This window comes from Bidens hawaiensis, unplaced genomic scaffold, assembly GCF_021521415.1.
Source record: "Bidens hawaiensis isolate Kalapana, Puna unplaced genomic scaffold, B.hawaiensis_p1.1 tig00024821_1, whole genome shotgun sequence".
Classification (NCBI taxonomy): domain Eukaryota; kingdom Viridiplantae; phylum Streptophyta; class Magnoliopsida; order Asterales; family Asteraceae; genus Bidens; species Bidens hawaiensis.
In genome coordinates, this window is record NW_027493932.1 from 70,417 (window position 1) to 77,884 (window position 7,468).

A 7,468-nucleotide genomic window follows, 5' to 3' on the forward strand; every position below is an offset into this window, starting at 1 on the left:
TTTGGCTCATGATCATTGGATAATTAGGATGAATGAGATGATAGATTAAAGAATTAGAAAGAAAATTATAACCTATTTGTTAATATGGTTTTGCTCCATAACTCATGAATAGGTAGGATGAATGAGAAGAGATATTAGGCCTTGAATGAATGTGAGATTGTCACATCATCCTTATTATTTTCTTTTATTAGTATAGTTAGAAGTTAGATTAGATATGTACTTTTTCTTTAAAAAATTAGAGCCATACCTGAAAGATCTAGTCTACTGTTGCCCATCCCACCCCAGACCGACCATGAGTAACATATCCTCTATAGATATTTTCTAACAATGCTGAAAACAAGCTAAAGTTTAGTGCCCCGTGCTTAATGGCTTTTAGTTTTATGTTTAGTCCTCATTTGATTAATATATTATTACAAACTCAATATACTTTTATATCAATTATTTTATTATATATATATACTAGTCATTATTCCCTGTATTACGAGTTGTTTTAGATTATATGTTTATAATAGTTATATATTTTTGGATTTTAATTTTATTTATTGTACAGAAGTTAATAATATACTTGGTATTTGATGATGAAAGAGTTTCACAAATAAATGAGATGCTATAAATCGGTTTAAAATCTATTTGGGTTTGGTGAGATCCATGACCCGTTTATATTTTTTACTATAAAATAGTTTTTTAATTATAAATAATATATATTTTTGTTTTTTATATGTTAATACTTTTATATGTTAATTTGACAATTTGTTTTTTAGGTTTTAATGCTCATATTATACAAATGATATACATACTGTAACAAACGTAACTGATACGACAGAATTTATATGAACTCATCATCGTAACGCTCAAATTTTACTAACGTCTAAGTTTCAACACTGAGGTTTTGTCATTGTCCCGATGCAACGCGTCACGTAAAGTAACTAGTTATGCATACTTTGCCCGTTAAGAAAAAAAAACAAACAGAGATATTAAAAGAAAGGGATTATAAATTTATAATATTAAAAACTTCCACTTCTACTTCCACTGTTAAATAGTATTTGTTTGTGTAAAGGGATAAGCGGTCTGAATTATTATTATTATTATTATTATTATTATTATTATTATGTTTTAATTAATGGCTTCCAGTTCTGATGAATTTGAGACTTGTTTTCTATAAAAAAAGAAAAATCGATAGATTCATGTTCTTCAAGGTATTAAATCTGTTATTATTGTTTTGATTCTTGTTCTTACGCTTTCTGATTTGATTTCTTAAGTTTTCATATATGATCGGTTGAATACTTTAGTTATGAAAGTAATAATTTGGATTAAGAAAAGTGAGACTTAGTTGTTTACTTAGGCTTCCTATCATTTGTGAGTTGGATTAGCCCTGAGTTGAATCTAGGGGTGTCATTCAGGTCATTTCTTGGGTTTTAACGGTTTGAAATTCTACCTAGGCCCGTAATAAGTTCGTTTATTTAATAAACGAATCGTTCATTTATGTTCATGAGCATTCGTTTATGTCTGATTATTTATGTTCGTTTATGTATTAATAGAAAATAATTAAATGTTATCTGGTCATCTACGTAAAGGTTATACATTTGTTAATTTGTGTTCATTTGAGTGTTTTCATTTATGTTTGTTTGTGTTCCTTTACAAATTTGTTCATATCTGTTCGTCTATCTTTGTTCTGTTATATTCGTTTAGATTTTAAACAAACATAAACAAACACAAATGTTCATTTATTAAATAAACCAACATGAACATAAATATTTGTTCGATTAAGTGTTCGTGTTCGTGTTCGTTTAAAGTTAAATGAACGAACACGACATGCGCTTATTCGTGTTCGTTCGATTCGTTTACAGGCTTTCATTATTCACATTGATGAATACATCTGTCTTAGTCTCTAGGCTCTGTCGATTTTATTTGTGTTCGTGAAAGGGATTATAATATTAAAAACTTCCACTTCACAAGGTATTAAATCTGTTTTGTGTAGAGGGATAAGCAGTCTGAATTATTATTATTATCATCATTATTATTATTATTATTATTATTATTATTATGTTTTAATGGCTTCCAATTCTGATGAATTTCAGACTTGTTTTCTTTAATAAAAAATCGATAGATTCTTGTTCTGTTCTCCAAGGTATTAAATCTGTTGTTATTGTTTTGATTCTTGTTCTTACGCTTTCTGATTTTGATATGTTGTCAGATAACATATTTAGCTTAATCTCAAGTTTTCATATATGATCGATTGAATACTTTAGTTACGAAACTACTTTGGATTAAGAAAACTGAAAATTAGTTGTTTACTTTGGGTTCCCTCTAGGGGTGTCATTCGGGTAATTTTCTCGGGTTTTGGCGTTTTGAAATTCTACCTAGGCCTGTAAACGAACCGCCGAACCGTTCGGCGAGAAGTTCGTTTATTTATGTCTGATTATTTATGTTCGTTTATGTATTAATAGAACATAATTAAATGTTATCTGGATGAGTCATCTACTTAAAGGTTTTATATTTGTTAATTTGTTTTCATTTATGTTTGTTGGTGTTCGTTTACATTTGTTCATTTATGTTTGTTTATCTTTGTTCAGTTGTATTCATTTAGATTTTAAACAAACGAACATAAACAAACACAAATGTTCTTTTTTTAAATAAACGAACATGAACATAAATATTTGTTCGATTAAGTGTTCGTGTTCGTTTAAAGTTAGATGAACGAACACAAGCATGCCCTTTTTCGTGTTCGTTTGATTCGTTTATAGGCTTTCATTATTCACATTGATGAATACATCTATCTTAGTCTCCAGGCTCTGTCGATTTTATTTGTGTTCGTGAACCGTTCGTGAACACATTCATTTCCTTAATGAATGAACATGAACATAAATCCCGTTTGGTAAGTGTTCGTGAACACATTATTTCCTTAACAAACGAACATGAGCAAGGCATTATTCGTGTCCATTCGGTTCGTTTACAGCCCTAAATTTCTACCCGCAAACATTTTTAAATATGATATGGGTGGTTTCGGGTTACATAGCCTATCAAAGGCATCATAAAGATTATCTTAACGATTAACGTTCATACAAAACTCGGCTTCTAAACTATTTTTGTTACCTTGGAGAGTTTTATAAGCTATTGGATTTCTTAGGCATCATAAAATTAACAGTTCAATTCATTTGTAGGAGTAGAATAAATATCATTTGAGGAAATGGATGAATCAGTGGATAATGAAGCTGAAGCGAATACGGTTAATGTTTATGATAGCAAACGGTTCCGGACTAATGAGAGCAGGTTCTTAACAAAGCATGAAAGAAGCTCAAATACGCATGAAATGGTTATACCTGATGGTGTTAATATTCAGGAGAGTACAAGCACGAGCACGAGCACTCGTTGCTTGGATGATTCAGGGGCGATTGTTGAAGAGTTAACTATAAGAAATTACAGCAGTGGCGATATGGAGACCGGTCTTGCTTCAAGCGCAAAAGAGAGAATACATGGTTCACATAATACTAGGCGCGCGTTCTTTCCGGACAAAATGCGTAGTTCAAATAAACATGTTGAGATTCAAAATGACACGATGAGCGTTTCACGGCTTGAAGAGAAGCAACCTGCTTTATGCGATACGTTTGTATCTCCTAGTGTGACTCGATCAAGGATGCTTTCTCAATCAGGGTTTTCCAAGTATTTTGCGAAGAATACATTGAAGGGTAAGGGTGTTATTAGCAGTCGTGATGGTTTTGTTCATGTTCGTGATCAGAATCATTTAAAGGCCGGTTTAGTAGATTGTAACTCTGCTCCGGATTCAAGTGTTCATGAAGGATTGAGCCTGAGAGAATGGTTAAAATCTGGTCAGAACAAGGTGGATAAATCAAAGAGTATGTATATATTTAAGCAGATTTTAGATCTGGTCGATTCGTCTCATTCTCGTGGTGAAGCTTTGCTAGCCTTACGCCCGTCATGCTTCAAGTTGACGCCACTAAACCAAGTTTTATACATGGGTTCACCAAATACTAATTTGGAAAACAGTAGAGATAATAAGAGAGAACTGGAACCCGATGCTTTGGTTGGTGGCAGCCAAAGCTTAAAGAGGAGAAAGCATGGGGAAAACGGGAACTCGTTTTGCAGGTGGCCTCAGTTTGCCGTAAATTCTGGTGTCAAAGATTCTGGGTACGGATTTAACGAAGAGAATATGTCCAGCAGCCTGCATTTGTCTGCTACATCCAAAACGGTGTCTAACTTTGACAGTGATGCATTGGAAGAACAGTGGTATGCCAGTCCGGAGGATTCTAGGTGCTCCACACTGGCTTCAAATGTTTACTCGTTAGGCGTTCTTCTATTTGAGGTGACGTTGCGGTTCTTTTCCTTTGACTTTTAGCTGACTTTCCGTCTTTGTTTATTGTGTTTTGTTACATGAGATCAAAATTAAACAAAGTAAGAGTTTTTTCTACCTTTTTTCATCCGTAATTATACATCCCGGGTTCTGATTCTTATTTTTAACGGTGGTTAGACATAAAGATGCTTGCTTGCAACTTATACGGTATTTTCTTGATTTTCAGCTACTCGGGTCTTTTGAATCTGCTAGAGCCCATGCTACTGCTATGTTGGACCTACGACAGAGGATCCTTCCTTCTAGTTACCTGTCGGAGAATCCAAGGGAAGCTGGATTCTGTCTTTGGCTACTTCATCCTGAACCGTCATCGCGTCCAACAACTAGGTATCGTTTTAATTATGTTGGCTGTCACATGCTTTTGTTTTATATTGCTTCACCTTCTAATCGAAAAACTGGATGTTACCTGTAACCTGACACAAGCGTGAATTGCGTTTTATTAACAGGGACATCCTACAGTCCGATCTTATAAGCGGAATTCAACAGTCATCTATAAAACAGTTATCATCAACCATTTCTCAAGAAGACATCGATTCAGATTTAATGTTGCATTTTCTTGTATCTTTGAAAGAACAAAGGCAGAAACGCGCCACAAAATTACTTGAAGACATTAAATGCTTGGAATCCGACATCTCAGAGATCGAGTCAAGACGAGCAGATAACAATACTTTGACTTTTCAAGAGAATCATTCACTGTTAACGAGAAACCTAAAAGCATCTACAATTTCTAGTCTCAGTGAATCGCGGTTAATAAACAATATAAGTCATCTTGAACACGCTTACTTTTCGGTGAGGTCCACCATAGAGAATCCTGACCCTAATATTATCAAGGAATATGGAGAGCATGAAGTTTTAAGAAGTCGGGAAAATAATATCGTGACAAAACAGACGGAAGCGGATAAAAAGCCGTTAGACCGGCTTGGCGTGTTCTTTAACGGTTTGTGCAAATACGCTCGTTATAGTAAGTTTGAAGTCCGAGGTACTTTAAGGAATGGTGATTTTGCTAATTCGGGAAACGTTATATGTTCACTTGGTTTTGACCGAGACGAGGATTATTTTGCAACTGCTGGAGTGTCGAAAAAGATAAAAATATACGATTTTCATGCTTTGTTAAAGGATTCTGTTGACATTCACTATCCAGCAGTTGAGATGTCAAACAAGTCAAAACTTAGTTCCGTTTGTTGGAATAATTATATCAGAAATTTTCTAGCTTCAACAGACTATGATGGTGCGGTTAAGATATGGGATGCTGGAACTGGTGAAGCGGTTTCTCATCATATTGAGCATGAAAGACGTGCGTGGTCTGTTGACTTTTCTCGTGTTGACCCGATAAAGTTTGCCAGTGGAAGTGATGATTGTTCTGTGAAACTATGGAGCATCAATGAGGTATGTAATCAGTAACTTTATAAATTAAGTTACACAAATAATTAAAGTTTTGTTCTTTTTTTATATTTATATGCAGAAAAAGAGCTTAACCACAATCAAAACCGTTGCAAACGTCTGTTGTGTCCAATTTTCTCCTTACTCGACACATTTACTGTCTTACGGGTCAGCTGATTATAAAACTTATTGTTACGATCTTCGAAACGTTTCAACACCCATGTGTATATTATCTGGCCATGGCAGAGCGATTAGTTACGTGAAGTTTTTGGATTGTGGGACCCTCGTCTCTGCCTCGACTGACAACACGTTAAAACTATGGGATCTTAATAAGGCAGATTTTGGTTGCTTATCAACTAACAGTTGCATCTTAACTTTTAAAGGTCATACTAATGAGAAGGTATGCATGTTATGTTTTAATATCTTAGTTCTCACATAATCGCATTTGTTACAACATACTTGCAGTTTTTTTAATTAAAACCCGACTCTTTTTAACTTTTTCAGAATTTTGTTGGATTATCTGTTGCCGATGGTTACATTGCTTGTGGTTCAGAAACTAATGAGGTATATCATATCATATATGATCTATTTTTTTATTTTTATGTATGACTTTGTCTTGTTATAAATGATTAGTAATAAGTAATAACTGTATGTCGTTGTTTCAGGTTTTTGCTTACTATAGATCGTTACCTATGCCTATAACTTCCCACAAGTTTGGATCTATAGATCCTATATCGGGTAAGGAGACCGAACATGAAAACAATCACTTCGTTTCAAGTGTTTGTTGGAGGCAAAAATCGGACACGGTGCTTGCAGCCAACCTAGTGGATGTTTGAAACTGTTGCAGATGGTTTAACAAAGGTTTTGACTTTTTGTTCTCTTCAAGGTTTATGTGTTGACTTTGACTTAGTGGTAATTATTACATCTCAAATTCTCAATCTTGAGTTTCACGTTCACCTCATATTTTGTTTCATGTATATTGGTAATATTGTAGCCTATTAGGTGTAGAATATCAAAGTTGTTAGAAGCTGTTGTAGAATATTAATTTGTACAGTCTCATTTTTGAGGTTAAGAAATTCATTTTATCATATTATTTTCATGTTTCAATCTTTTAAATGTTAAAAGATTGATGTTTTAGGGATTTATTGGGTACGGTTGTTGTTGTATAAATGTTAAGATTATAAAGTATTTTATATGTATTTAGTGATGATAAATTTTATGAAAATGCTAGTTAATGAATAGATAAACATACTAGGATTTTGTAAGGATTATAAATGTTAAATAGTTGTATTTAGTACAGATTAGTTATGATATAAAAACGGTAAAACGGCATAAAATTTATGTATTATATGTAAGAATATTGAATAATATGTTATTTTATTTTAAAAAGATTAAGGGGTTGTTTGTTAGCCTCTTAATGACCATTAAGAGTCTAAATGGTTAAGAGACTATCTTTTAATGGTTACATCTTACCTATTTAGACTTAAGACTACCTCTTAACTATTAAGAGGTTATGAACCATTAAGGTGTTGTTTGTTTTCTTAGAGTTAAAATGTTTGCGGTTTACTGACCATATCTACAAGCATCTGTAGCATAAGATGTGGGCCAAACCTCTGTAGTTTGTAAGGAAAAGACTGTTTGTTTTTTAACGTCCACAAATCAATTTTTACAAAACAAACTAATATTAATTCAACAAATCCAGATTTTTTGTACCTATTCAAA

At 33.2% G+C, this 7,468-nt stretch overlaps 1 pseudogene across 1 annotated transcript; it reads left to right on the plus strand.

The window, feature by feature from the left end:
- Positions 1-2,074: 2,074 nt before the first annotated feature.
- LOC143570095 (protein SPA1-RELATED 2-like) lies at positions 2,075-6,814 on the plus strand (annotated as a pseudogene). The gene is made up of 7 exons (XR_013141869.1): positions 2,075-2,128; positions 3,162-4,321; positions 4,536-4,693; positions 4,813-5,752; positions 5,829-6,146; positions 6,251-6,310; positions 6,412-6,814. The product of XR_013141869.1 is annotated as a protein SPA1-RELATED 2-like (transcript).
- The last annotated feature ends 654 nt before the right edge of the window (positions 6,815-7,468 follow it).